General features: G+C 40.5%; 1 protein-coding gene across 1 annotated transcript in view; it reads right to left on the reverse strand.

The window, feature by feature from the left end:
* The window catches only part of ARMC2 (armadillo repeat containing 2), a 203383-nt gene extending 198165 nt beyond the window's left edge, over positions 1–5218 (reverse strand). Inside the window, exon 1 of the mRNA XM_074368517.1 lies at positions 5097–5218. The gene's annotated coding sequence lies outside the window, so the exon portion shown is untranslated. The remainder of the gene's footprint in view (positions 1–5096) is intronic.
* Between the last annotated feature and the right edge of the window lie 9684 nt (positions 5219–14902).

Below are 14902 nucleotides of genomic sequence, written 5' to 3' on the forward strand. Positions count from 1 at the left end.
CAACATCTTCCTGATCTACCAGCCCAGCAACTCCATTAGAAGAGGAAATGAGGTGAGACCAGCATGATTTGTTTCGAGTGGACCCTATAGCTCTTTAGGGATCTGTACTCCTATTTTTAAGGGGCACAAACCATCTGCCCAGTGGCATACACTACAATTTTATTGGGGCTCCCCTCATACCTACGGGTATGTAGTTTGCAGAATCTAAAGTGTTTTCCCTTTTGAAAACCAGGACTTCTGCCCACTGTTGGGCTCTCTTATATTTGCTATAACCTATGAAAGATTAACAACTGCTACGGGGCAAGCTAGGCACCCGTGCTCTCCCAGGTCTGGGCCTGGGCTAGGTGCACAGGTTGGGGAAGGAGTGTAGGACTCCCCTCCAACCCTGTCCTGCTCCTCGGGCATCTTCTCATCAACCTTGGGTTCCAATTCCAACTCAGTCAAGCTATTTTCTCCTTTCAGACTGAAGGTTATTTTTGAAAGAGAAAAGGGCCTCAGGAGTTTGGCATTTTGTCAAAACTCTCTTTAGTGGTTTGTATTACAGGCTGAAGAGTTTGAACTTGATCTGGTGAGTAGAGAAGTCACTGATGATTTTTGAAAACAGGAGTGACATGGTCCTATTTTAGGTGAGGAGTTTTAAGGTTTTTGATTCTTTCCCATCATTAGTACGTTGCTCTTAGCATAAATATTTACACTAGCAATTGCCTATAAGCATAACAGGTGGCACAAAATACACTAGTGAAGGCTGATCATTTTATCTTTAGTGTGAGGCAGAAAGGGGAAGGGGCTCTGAGTAGGATTTGGAGTCTGACAGACCTGGGTTTAGATACCAACTCCATCATTTAAAGGCAGAGGACCTTAAACAAGCATCTTACCACCTCTGAGCCCCAGTTTTCTCATCTGTAAAGTGGGAATAAATAATTGTTTCCACCTCACATGGTGGATGTGAGGGTGGAGATCACGAGTGTAAAGTGCCCGGCTCCATAGGTAAAGTGCTCAAGAAGTGGTTCTTCATCGGAATCCCTCATCTTACATGTTATGATTACACAGTGGTCACCCTGCAGAATTCCCAAGCACCTCCAAGACCAGGGGGTGCACCCCTACTGCAGCCTGAGAAGAGCAGGGCTCCGTGGAAGCAGCTGCTGCCCAGATGCAGAGGTGGTGCCTGCCAAGGCCCCAAGCCCTGAGTGACACACAGAGGAGGCTGGCACCAAATTTCTAGAGTCCTGATTGCCAGCCCCAGACTACTTGGCTCCACCTGGGTGTGTGTGTATCAGGAGTTGCAGAGTTAATGGCTGGGGGAACCGGTTTTAAAATGCACCCTTGGGAGTCAGTCTAAGCGATTCTTCAGAGAAGACTGGAGCCAGGACCAGAGGCACCAGGCCCCAGAAATAGCGTGTTCCCACAGCCCCACCTGAGATACCCACGGCTTCCAGCATGTGTGGCCTATCACCCCCCACACCTGGGCCATCTCCTCCCACCCCTGTGGGTGTACAGAGAAGGAAAATGAAATAGGCCTGGGAAGGTAAAGCTGGTGAAGGTGCCAGCCACCCCTCCATCCCACTGTCATTCCCAGCTCCTAGGTAGGCCTTCAAGCTGAGCAAAATGGAGTTGGATAATGCACGTGCCTACTCTGACTTCTGACTTGGGAAGGGCCTGTTTAGGCCATCAGCTTATCCTGGCCAGAAGTAGCCACATTTTCTTTTCACTGAACACATTTCCATCCAGATGCCTAGTTCTTTAACTACAAGATGAATTCTCCCATACCTGCTCCAACCCTGTCAAGAATCCCTGAACTCTTTAAACACTAACATAGTATATTGGGCAAAATCCCAAGGGCTTCCAAAGGATGACTTGTTTAGTCCTCACCTTATGCCTATGATGTGAGTACTATTACTGCTCTCATTTTACAGATGAGAAAACTGAGGCACCTGAGAGCTCAGGTACCTTGCCCAAAGCCACATAGCTAAGCAAGTGGCAGAGATGGAATTTGAACTCTTGAAGCTTGCTCTGCACTATATTCTATTTCCTCTCTTGTGATAGAAAGTTGGGGACTTGGAGACCTGGCAGGGACAACTGCCAGTCACTGGGCTCCAGTTCACTTCCTCTTGGGGACCTCATCCAAGTAAAAATAACCCCAGACTCTCTAGTGACTAGGTTCATTTGGACTTCTAAAATCTCTGGAGCAGGATACAGGCAGAGCAGAACCCACTCCCCACCCTGCTCTCATTGCTCCCTACACACACACACACTCCTCTCACTCTTCCTTTTGAGTCCAGGCAGCAGCCACAACCCTTGGCCACTGAAGTCTTAACTCTCTTTTTAAAAATTGTGGTTAAAAAAAAAAAAAAAACTATATATATATATATATATATATATATATATATATATATATATAAAATTACCATCTTAACCATTTTTCAGTGGTGAGTTCAGTAGTGTTAAGAATATTCACATTGCTGTGAAACAGAGCTCCAGAACTTGCAAACTTGAAACTTGCAAACCTGAAACTAAACCCATTAAAAAGCAAGCCTCCTTTTCCCTCCCCCTCCCCCATCCCCTAGAAACTACCATGCTCCCTTCTGTTTCTATGAGTTTGACTAGTTTAGATACCTCACAGAAGTGGAATCTGTCTTTTTGTGACTGGTTTATCTCACTTAGCATAATGTCCTCCAGGTTCATCCATGTTGTAACACGTGACAGGAAGGCTTTTTATGGCTGAATAATATTTCATTGTGTGTGGAGACCATCTTCTGTTTATCCACTCATCTATCGATGGGCACTTCAGTGGCTCCCACCTCTTGGCTATTGTGAATAGCACTGAAGTGAACACGGGTGTGCAAATATCTCATTGAGACCCTGCTTTCAGTTCTTCTGGATATATGCCCATGAGTGGGGACTGTTGAATCACATGGTAGTTATATTTTTAATTTTTTAAGGATCTCCATATTGTTTTTCATAGAAGCTGCGCCATTTTATATTCCCACAGACAGAGCACGAAGGTTCTAATTTCTCCACATCCATGCCAACATTTGTTATTTTCTAGGTTCTGTATGTTATTATCTCTGTTGGGTGTTCGGTGTGGAGCCTTAACTCTTGAGCACGGAGTCCTGCACAGACTGACTGGAGTCTTGGGCCTCCCAATGCTAGGAGTGAACCTCACACATGACAAGAACTCCTGTTACATTTTCCCCATGGCCAAAGAAGCCAAATGATTCTTGCCAACTTGTTGGAAAGCCTTGGGCATTATAGCTTAACTTAGAGAATCCCTGAGGAACTGCTATGGTTCAGTGAACTTTCCTGGGTAAGCAGTGTTCTCAGTGGGTGCTGAGTTAATGATCGTGGAACGTAAGCTCCACGCAGGCAGAGACATTTGTCTTGGTCATCTCTGCATTCCCAGCACATGGCATATAGTAAGCGCTCAAAAAATATCTGCTGAATAAACAAAGAAATGGCTAGCTTTCTAAACCTGTGGAAAGAAGTCCCTCTGAGCTAACGTGGTCCACAATGGTGGCCTTTTGCAGCCTGTGGTTCCCACCTTTGGTGGCTTGCAGACTGTTTTTCACACTAGCCCCAGCTGTCCCTCTCTCCTTGCTAAAGCATTATGCACCTGGCTTCCAGCCACTGCCCATTCCTGTTACTCCTCTCTCTTGAGAATGACTCTGGACTTCGTCATTCTGACAGGGCCAACAGGGAGAGAGTTTTAAAAGTTTGAGAAGGGATGCCTTAGAGGGAGGTTTTGGCAGGCAGTGATAAATTGTCAGCTCTGCTTCAAGAAAAACAAAGTGTATCTGTCCTTGCTCCTTGCAGGGCAGATTTTTAACAATCTCAGCACTTTTTTGTACAAACAATGAGATCTAGCAGTCCACCAACCCCACCTCTAGACACAAAGACACTTTAGTGAGGAATAAGAACGGAAGAGTTTCAAGTAATACAGACACAACACAACTTGTGGGAAGAGTTATGCCAACCCCAGCGTCATACTCTGATGTCACAGTCTATGGAATTCAGTTAGAGAACACTTATTGTGTGCCTGGCAATGTTCTGAGTGCTTTACAAACACTCCCTCATTTAATCCTCCCAACAATCTTGAGGGACATATATTAATGTCATGCCCATTGTACAGACGGGAAAATCAAGCTACTGAGAAATCAGGTCACCTGCTTGTGGTCACAGAGCTGGCTGGGATTTGGATCCAGGTGTGTAGGTTTAGAGTCTGGGCTCTTAACTGTGAACTGCGTTGGCTCTCTTTAGTCATTTAACAATTCGTTTGTGAATTCAACAACCACTTATACAAAGCCTGCTACCTGGCAGGTGTCACCCCTAGCAGTGAACAAAACACAAGCCTCACCCTCCAAGGCTTTCAGTCTAACAAAGTTGTTCACTCCACATGGTCTTGTCTATGAAAGCAGACCAGGGTAAGTGGGAATCTAGACCCACAAATCGCCAAACCAAATTCAAATTCATTTCTCGATCAAGAGAGTCTTGAGTGTGTGCTTAGCATGCATGAGGTCCTGGATTCAATCCCAAGTATTTCCATTTAAAAATAAATAAACTGAATTACCTCCCCTCCCACTGAAAAATAAAATAAGTAAAAATAAGAGGAATGATATAAATAAATAAATAAATAAATAAGAGTAAAAAGAAGGAGAGAGAGTCCTGACAAACTACCTCTCAGAAGTTAAAATTTAATCTTTTTTGAAGAAAACAGCTCTAGGTATAGGTGTGTTCTAAACGGTGACTCTGGCCTCAGGAAGAGATTCAAGAGCATTCAAACTGACAGGAGAGATTGCTGGCACCGCTGCTGCGCCCTCCACGGGAAGCCCACCTGCTGACCAAAGAACCAACTAAAGCCGAGATTTCCTCGTGAAAATGCCAAATGAAGCCATGTGTAACATCAACTGATAGTTGTATCAGTCAAATTCCTGCCCTGGAGTAGGATGGAAGGCTGCCCTTAGCTTCTCTGGGGCAACCAGCCAGGTAGCACTTTGTCATCAACTCAAATAAACCATGGGTTCTGGGTGTGCAAACTTAAAAACCAGAATGGCAAGTAGCCTGCATTCCACAGACATCCTGGGGACAGACGGAACACTCACATGTCTCACTGCCATGCAGCGGGGCAGCTCAGAACATAGGCCTGGGTCATCCCGGCTCCTCAGCTCACACCAGCAAATCACCTTTTCTCTTTCAGTCTGTACATCTGTAAAACGGGACCAATTTCTAATCATATACCTTCCACGTGGGGTGGATGTAAGAATGAAAAGAGAGAATCTTACCGAGTACGTAGTTGTACAACACAAGGCCAGAGAAAGGTACCATAAGTATTAACTATTGTTATTATATTATTATATATTATCTGTAAATAATTTCAATAGTTTTGAAATTCACCACATTTAAATGACTGTGCTAGGAACACTTGATGGGAGTATTTGTTATATAGTGCTTGAAGTTAACACATTATCCCCATCAGAAACGTGGTAAGTCTGAGGCCCATTTTTTTAAATTTTCAATCAGGTAACAATAAGAGCAGGACCCCCAACTTCCAGTTCAAGGTTCTACCCAGTAGCTCAAACTCCCTCCCTTCAACCCTGGCTTCAGTCCATTTCATATATTCAAAATCAGAGTGCTCTGCCTACCCACTCATCGTGACTTGCAGGTTTGTCTTAGTTGGCTTCCCCAGAAGGCAGACTTTGCGTACAAGTAATTTATCAAGGAGGTACCCCTAGCGGTAACCAGTAAGGGGAGCAGCACAAGGAAGGAGAGAAGGCCCAGCCAGAGTGGAGTCTCAGCAAAGTCTCACAGACGGCAGCTTTAGACTGACCCTGCAGGGGACTTGCCTGTGTACACCTGAGTCATCCCTGCCAGAGGGGATGGGAAATGCAGACAGGGGAAAGGCAGACAGTAGATGTGGCGGTGTCCCTGTTCACCATCCTTCCCAGTGACATACTTGGGGGAAGCTGTGTTTCTCATGGTCACAACTTTAGGTTCTGGGGGTCTAGAGCACCTCATTTTCAGAAGGGAGACAGAGAAAGAGTCCACTAACCTGAATCTATGGCAACCACTTGGTCATTTGGGGGGGTTCTCATACTGTAAACCATTAGGCAAAGAAAGCAGTTGCTGTCCTGGTAGGGATAATTAACCCTGATCATCTGTTGGAGGCTCTGTCCCTACTACCATGGGCCAAGCAGGAGTATGTGTGGAACTCAGAGCCACTCAAGGTTACTCCTCCGCCCAGTGTTAACTATGACCTAGCACTTAAAGCCAGCATGGCCATGCCAACTGGAGCTCAGACTCTTCATGGATGAAGGGCTGGGTCACCCCAACAAAAGAACAACCAGCAGAAGTGCCAGTCAGCTGAGGGTGGTGGGTAGAGGAGGGTTATGTAAACATCAGTTGCCAACAGTCTAGCTGTAGAAGGTGAGGACTGTAAATTGTCCAACTAACTCACTGCTTGTAAGTTTTCCCTATAAATCGTAGCCAGTCTCCATCATGAAGATTCCATGATTAGATGGAGTGAACCTGAATGTGGGATGTGACTGAACACTGTCTTCCACCAGTCCTCTCAGATCCCTTTTTGTGGTGTTTGTTCACTCCTGGCTTCCATGTGTTTAGCTTCCCAGCCCCACTCCTGAAACCAACAATCATAGGTTGGGTTCCCCAGAGCAGGTCCCAGATGAGGATTTGTGCACATGTGATGTAGGGACACTGGCGGAAAGGGGGGGTGGTGGTGGTGAAGGACAGGCCAAGGAGGAGCGCAGGCCAGAGCTCACAGAGGGTGGCTGGGGCCTGAGCCCTTGGGCTGTAAGTCACACTCCAGGCTCTCTCTCCCTGGAGCCAAGGCAGCTCCGGCGCTCCAGGGGCCATCCGCCAAACTAACCACAGAGCTAACTTTGGAAGTGAAAGCACAGCAAAGCCTGGGGTGCACAAGAAATGGCAAAAAGGGACTGGGGGGAGTATGGGTAGGGCACTGGCATTTTCTGTTACCAGCTTTTCTACATAAAAGCTTTTGGAGTTGCTTTGCTACCAGTAAGAATGAATTTGGGCCAAAAAGCCAGAAACCAGGAGAGAACGGTCAGTCTGTTCCAACAGGACCAAAAGATCACATGTGCCCAGCTCAGCCCCCAAGGGTCGGGGAGCAAGGGAAGGCAGATGCACAGGCCTGCCCTCCGGAATATCCCCTCCAGCTGCAGAGAGGAGAAGCCACCTGTGGACTTCTGAAACCACAGCCCAGCAAGCCCCCAGGAGGTCTATTATTACAGGGCAGAAGGGAAGTACGTGCCCCAGGAGATTAGAGACTGGCAAGGTCACTCTGAACCCAAGAGGTGAAAAAACAAATCAAAATAGACAGAGAATTGGCATTGACAAGTTCAAGACACAATTTGTTTCTTCAAGTTACACTTAAGTTTTGCTTGGGCTTAAAGTTATTTTCAAGCCAGGCAGATTTCCAAGAGTCGAAAGCTGTTTTGAGAGCAGCCACATTCATGGGCTCATTCATTGTGTCTTTCGGGACACACTTAGGGAACGCCTGCTCTGTAAACAAGGATGGGGTTGGGCACCTGGCTGGTGAAAAAATAGACAGCAGCCCTGCCCTTGTGGAGTTTCTGGTTTACTAGGGAGACAATCACTAAATAAATAAATACACTCATAGATACGGAAGTACAAATTGTGATGGCATCTTGGAGGAAAAGAATGTAGAATGTCACAACAGAGAATAGCAGGGTGAACCAAATTAACTTCGTTTGTCAAAAAAGATCCCTCTGAGGAGGTGGCTTGTAAATCAAGGCCTGAGGACGAGTACGTGTTGGTGGATTGGCCTTCCTGGGCAGAAAGAACAGCCTGGAGTTGGGTTGCCCTGAGGGTCAAACAAACCAAAGCATGCAAACAAATTAAAGCACCCCCAACCCCTCTGAAGGAGCCAAGCAGAAGCTTAAGCGTGTTTCTGTACATGTGTCGTGGGAGTGGAGTTTCCAGAGGGAAATGAGGCCTGGAGTGGTGAACATTCACCCAGAAACCTGCTTTGGGTCAGATACTTAAATCAGACCAAAACAATGAACCTTCTGATAAAAGACAAGTCAGAGTCGTCTCAGCCTATAGCCCTGCACAACTCCAGGGAGCGCCATGCACACTGCAACCTCTATGAAGACGGCCCCAAGAGTGGGCAGTGTGCAGCTTGTGCACCATAATGTGAGTTTAAAACTAGAATTAGTGGGAAAGGAGCTCTCTGGAGAAGTCAGTAGAATGCTTCAACTGTTTGGGAGAAAGGAGGTCAGCTTAAGCAATGGGTTTTTATTTTGTGAAGAAGCTGGAGGCTCATGAGGCAAAACAATGAAAATGGAAGTTTAAGATGTATTGAGATAGAAAGATTTTCTTCTACAAAGAAAAAAATGTTTGTGGAGCTTTCTGCTGGACAGATAATACTGAGGAAAATAGACAAGCTCCTACCTTCATAAAGCTTACAGTCTAGTGGGGGAGGAAAGACATTAATGTAAATAATATAAAAACAAATGTGCCCTTGTACGCTGAGAAGAGGCATGCAGAAGAGGCACCCCAGGTAGGGTGGGGGTTTGGGGGTGGGCGCCAGGCCCTGACTAAGTCTGAAGTGTGTGTCAGGACAACTTCTCTGAGAAAGTAATATTTCAACTGAAATCAAAAGGATGAGCAAAGGTTAATCAGGCAAAGGAGATGGAGATTCAGAGATTCCTAAACTTGTTTGACCACAAAATCCTTCTATCCCAGGGCACCTTACTGCACTAGACAAATCTTTTCTGACAGTAAACTAAAGTAACCAGAACACCATCATTTTTTGTTTGTTTGTTGTGTGCTTCCTTTGAAGATAAAACCAACAGTAGTACTACCTTACATTTAAACAGTGTAGTGTGTCACACTTGACCAGGTGCTTTTGTATCGCTTCTTATTCAGCTCCCAAAACAACCCTGAGTGGGTGGTGGTAGTTCCCCCACACACAGGCAAGTTCAGATAGGTGGAGTGGCATGCCCAGCACCCGCCATCTCACAGCTGGTGAGGGGCAGGCCTGGAACTAAAGCCAAGGACAACCAGGTCACCAACTCCCAGAGCATGTTAAGTTTTACGACCTTGACTGCTCCCACACACAAACACATGGTCATTAACAATATTATTAACTGAATAGCTGTGAGCTGATGCTTGGATCCTCAGAGCCTTCATCTGATAGCTGAAAAGTCTATCTATGCTTCTGAATCAGGCTGCTGGCCTGCTTCCTCTTAAGAACCTAAGGATGGCTACACTGAGTCAGACCCAAGGTCTACCTGCAATGGAAGCACACAGTTGTCCTCATGGAGGTCAGCTTTAAAGGCTAGAGCCACGTCCCAAGCATCCTGCTTATCTTCAATAGCCAATTATGGATCTAACACCTTCAAATGTACCTAAAACTTGGGGAAAAAAAAAAAACCTATTTGTTATTTTATCACCACTTGGGCTAGTGAGGTTTATAAGTTAATTCTTCCTGTTGTAAAATCTTTTTATTTATCTTGTAAATGTCTATTGAAAATTAGGTTGTTGGGAAAACAAATATATGTATGTATATGTATAGACTGAAACATGCTGTACACCAGAAATTGACACAACATTGTAAACTGGCTTTACTTCAATCAAAAAATAAAAAAAAAGAAAAAAGAAAAAAAGATCAGGATAACAGAAAAAAATTAGGATAGAAAGCACTATCATAGATAGTTATAATTTTAAAATATTTGACTAGCTAATCATTAGATTGTTGAATAACTGATTTAAATTTAGTTGATCTGAAAATTATATTTGAAGTTTATAGCTATAATATTTTGTCTTCCATTGTAGATTAGTAACTAAATAATCTTTGTAAACTTTGTAAAATTAAAAAAGAAAGAAAGAAAATTAGGCTGTTGGAAGAAATAAATTTCTCAAGAAGGGAGGATTACCTTTAGAGGTAAGACAAACCAAGACTACCTTCTAACTTGACCACAGAACTCCTCTTTTTGTAGAATTAAATATATGCTCCTATTAGTGATCTCCTTAAGTAATATCTGGGAATTACGCTTCTGCTTAGCAATTCTCTCAGCAGATAGACACTGAATGTCCATTTTTGGCAAAGATCTGTGCTGGCTGTAGTGGGGTAACATAAAATACTCTCCCCATAAGGAGTTTTGGGGTTTTTTCAATATATAAATTTTTATTAAATTATAAGTGATCAGAAAGGTACATAAACCCTAAATTTTCACAAAATAACTATGCTTAAGTAACTATCACCAAAACCAAGAAATAGAACTTTTTATCAGCTCCCTAAAATCTACCTGTGCCCTCTTCTGACACTACACCACCTCTCCCTGAGGTAATCAGTATTCTGACCACATATTAGTCTCCCATTGTTGTTTTAACAAATTACCACAAACTTAATGACTTAAAACAATGCATATTTATTCTCTTACAGCTCTGGAGAACAGAAATCGAAAATCAGTCTCACAGGGCTAAAATCAAGGTGTTGGCAGGGCTGGTTCCCTCCAGAGGCTTCTAGGGGAGAATCTGTTTCCTTCTCTTTCCCAGCTTCTAAGGGACAGCTGCCTTTCCTGATTTATAGCCCCTTTCCTGTATCTTCAAAGCCAGAATCGTTAATCTCCTCCCTGACCCTGGTCCTCCTGCTCCCTCTTATTAGGACATTTATAATTAGATTGAGCTCACCTGGATAATCAAAGCTAATCTCTCTGTCTCAGAATCCTTAATTAAATCACATCTGCAAACTCTTTTACCATATAAGGTAATACATCCACAGGTTTACGGGACTAAGATGTAGACATCTTTGGGGATCCACTGTTCACCCTACACAGACTCTAACATCATAGATCCTTTTGCTTTTTTTTTTTTTTTTAACTTTATGGAAATGGAACCACACACTCCTTTAATGATGTTTGATTTTTAAAAGTTTTAAATTTTGGTGTAGTCTAGCTTATCAATCTTTGGTTTTAAAGTTAGTGTGCTTGTGTCTTTTTAAAGAACTATTTGCCTACCCCAAATAATGAAGATGTCTTCATTTCTTCTAGTTGCTATAAATTTTTACTTATCACATTTAAACCTATAGTTCCCTCAGAATTAGTTTTACTGGATAGTGTGAGGTAGTTATTAAGGTCCTTCTTCTTCTTTTTTTTTTTTTTCCACTGATATGGATACCCAAATGGCTTAGTATGATTTTGGAAAGATTGCCTTTCTCTCATTGGTTTGCACTGCTACTTTTGTCTTAATCAAACATCTGTTTAGCACCATACCACACTGTCTTAATTATTGTTGCTTTAAAATAAGTCCAGATAACCTTTGGTGCAAGTTCTCCAATTTTGTCCTCCTTCAAGATTATCTTGGTGTTCTTGGCCTTTTGCAATGTCATATACATTTTAGAATCAGTTTCCCAATTTCTTGGAATTTGATTGAGACCACACTGAATCTCTAGATTATTTGGCAGAGCAACTGTACAATTCTGAGCCCTCTACTCCCTGAATATTATTTGGGTTTTAACTTATTTCCATGACATCTTATTCTTTTTGGACAAAGTTGTTGCACATCTTCCATTGGATTTATTTTTCTAGGGATGTATTGTTTTTTATGCTGTTATTACAATGCTATAACATTTAAATTTTTCATTTTCTGATTATTATTGGCATATAAATACAGTTGATTTTTATATTGATCTTACATTGAGCTAGTTTGCTAAATTCATTTACTAATTTATATAGCCTGTAAGTTCTTTTGGATCTTCTCTCTCTAGTTATATATATATCAATAATATGTATATATACATATATTTCTATATGTTATCTATGATGCTGATGAATAGTGGCAGTTTTATTTCTTCCTTTTTCATCATCAGACATTTTTTTTTCTTGCCTTATTGCATTAGCTGTGAACCTCCAGCCTAATGTTGAATAGATGTGATAACAGACCTCTTTGTCTCATTTTCTAGTTAGGGGGATTATGAAGTTTGTTATAGGGTTATCTATGGGTACCTTTCACAGGATCAAGGAAGCTCCTTATGTTTCTAGTTTCTAGCTAAGAATTTTTAAAAAATCGTGAATGAGTGTTGAATTTTATTTAAATGTTTTTTCTGTACCTATCAAGATATTGGTAAGATCTCCCCCTTTATTCTGTTCATGTGGTAAATTACAGTAATTGAATTATCTTAGCCTTTTGAAATAATTTCAGACTTACATAAGAGTTACAGAAATAGTACAGAGTTCCCATATACCTTACACTTAGCTGCCTCTGATGCTCATTTTATATAACCAGGGAACCATTGTCAAAACTTAAATAATTAACACCAGTGGAATACTTTAAACTATACTATATAATTTATTCAGAATTTACTAGTTTTTCAAATTTTTTTCTGTTCCAGGATCTCATATTGCATTTAGTTGTCATGTCTCCTCAGTCTGCTCTAATCTGTGACAGTTTCTTACTTTGAGGCTTTGCATTTTTGAGAAATATACTACAGAGATGATGTGCTCTTCCCAGTGCATCACATCAGGGGTACATGGTATCTCTTATCAGTAACGTCAACCTTGATCACTGCCAGCATTAATTGAGTTTTTAATGTTAAACTTCCCTTATACTCTTGGAATAAACTAAAATTGGTTATGATATTTTAGGATAATGTTTTGAATAGGATATTTGCATCTATGATTGTTAGAGAGTTTGGTTTGTAATTTTCCTTTTCTGTAGTACCTTTATACCTGGTATTTATCAGGATTTGTTGTCAAGGTTAAACTGGCTCCATAAAACAGGGTAGTAACTATTTCCTCTTTATTTTCTGGGAGAGTTCATGGTTTATGTAAGACTGCTGCTATTTCTTCCCTAAATACTTGATGAATCCATTGATGAAGTCATCTGGAGTTTTAAGGGCAGGTTTTAAATTATAGATTCGATAATTATAGGACTATTTAGATTTCTATTTTCCCTTGTCTCAGCTTTGGTATAGTGTCTTTCCAAAGAACTTACCCAGTTCATATTTTTAAATTTATTGGCAGAAACGTACTCATCATATCCTTATTGTCTCTTTAAGTATCTGTATGATCTGTGGTAAGATGCTCTTTTTCTTTACTTATACTTTGTTTTTTTCTCTTTTCCTTGATTATTCTTGCCAGAGGTTTATCAATATTATTGATCTTTTCGTAGCACTAACTTTTAGTTTGGTTGATTCTTTCATTGCACATTTGTTTACTATTAACTTTTTGCTTTTATTTTTATTATGTTCTACTTTCTAGAGTTTAACTTGCTGAGTGCCCCCCATCCCCGGCTAATTTCTTGAGACAGATTCTTACTTACATAGCTGATTTTCAACCTTTCTTCTTCTTTAACATGCGCTTTTGATGCTATAAATTACTGCTCCCAACCTCCAAACACAACTTTAACTGAATCCCATATATTTTGATAGGTTATATTATCATTTAATTACAATATTTTCTCTTTTTTCTTTGATCCACATATTGTTTAGAAGTGTATCACTTAATTTCTAAAAATGTGGGGATTATCTAAGTATTATTTGTTACTAATTTCTACCTGAATTTTACTGTGGTTGTAAAACCATAAATTCTCCCAGAGAATAAAAAAAGAAAGAACACTTACTACTCATTTTATGACAGCAATGTAACCTTAACATCAAAACCTGACAAAGATATTGTGTAGGGAAAAAAAAGAAAGAAATCAATTTAAATTTTCTGAAATTTACTGAGATTTGTTTTATGGACCAGCATACAGTCAATTTTGGTAAATGTACCATGTGTACTCAAAATCTTAAAAGTATATTCTGCAATTGAGTGAAGTATTCTATATCTGGTAATTGGGTCACATTTGCATTTGTTAATTATGTTGTTCAAATCTTTTGTATCTGTGTGGGGTAATTTTCTTTTGTTTTGACTGTTCGTTTCAAAAGTTAGTGAGAGAAGTAAAAGATGTATTAAAATCTCTCATTATAATTGTGGATCTGTCCATTTCTCCTTTTAGTTCTGGTTTGTCAATTTTGCTTTGTAAAATTTGAAGATGTACTATTAGGTGAAATTTAGATTGTTATATCTTCCAAATGGAATGAAATTTTTATCCTTTTGAAATGTGCTTCATTTCTTGTAAAGCTTCTTGCCTTTGACTGGCATTAGTATAATCATACCAGTTTTCTTTTACTTAGTTTTTTTTCTTTCTTTTACTTTTATTTTTCCTGTATGCTTATATTTGGGTGTAATGGTATGTTTATTTTTAATCCAGTCTGATAATCTTTGTCGTTAATTAAAGTACTTAATCTGTTTACATTTAATATACTTACTAACATATTTGGGTTTAAATCTAATCATTTTATTTGTTTGCTAGTTATTTTAATTGTTCTGTTTTTCCCCCTTACCTCCTTTTGCATTAATCAAGTATTTTTAATTATTCTATTTCCCTCTTCTATTAACTAGTTATTGATTCTTTTATTATCCTTTTATTGGTTATTTAGAACTAAAGATTACAACATGCATCCTTGACTTACTAAAGTTCAATGAAGTACTTTTTTCAACTCATAGATAACATTAAGGACATTGGGATACCTTAACTCCTTTTCCTACTTCTTATATTTCGTGTATTGTTGTGTATTTTAATTCTACATATATTCTAACTTTCTCAAGATACTATTTTATACAATCAATTTTAATCTAGATTTTCCCATATGTTTACTTTTTACAGTGCTCTTCATTCCTTTCTGCATCTTCTTGACTCCATCTGGGATTCTTCTTCTACCTGAAAAATTGTTTATTCTTCCCTTGGTGTCTGTCAACTAGCTATAAATCATCTGTTTTTGTTTGGCTGGAAATATCCTTATTTCACTTTTATTTATTTTTTAAAATTTTTTCGGTGGGTAATTAGGTTTGTTTGTTTGTTTTAA

Source organism: Camelus bactrianus, chromosome 8 (assembly GCF_048773025.1).
Source record: "Camelus bactrianus isolate YW-2024 breed Bactrian camel chromosome 8, ASM4877302v1, whole genome shotgun sequence".
Taxonomy (NCBI): domain Eukaryota; kingdom Metazoa; phylum Chordata; class Mammalia; order Artiodactyla; family Camelidae; genus Camelus; species Camelus bactrianus.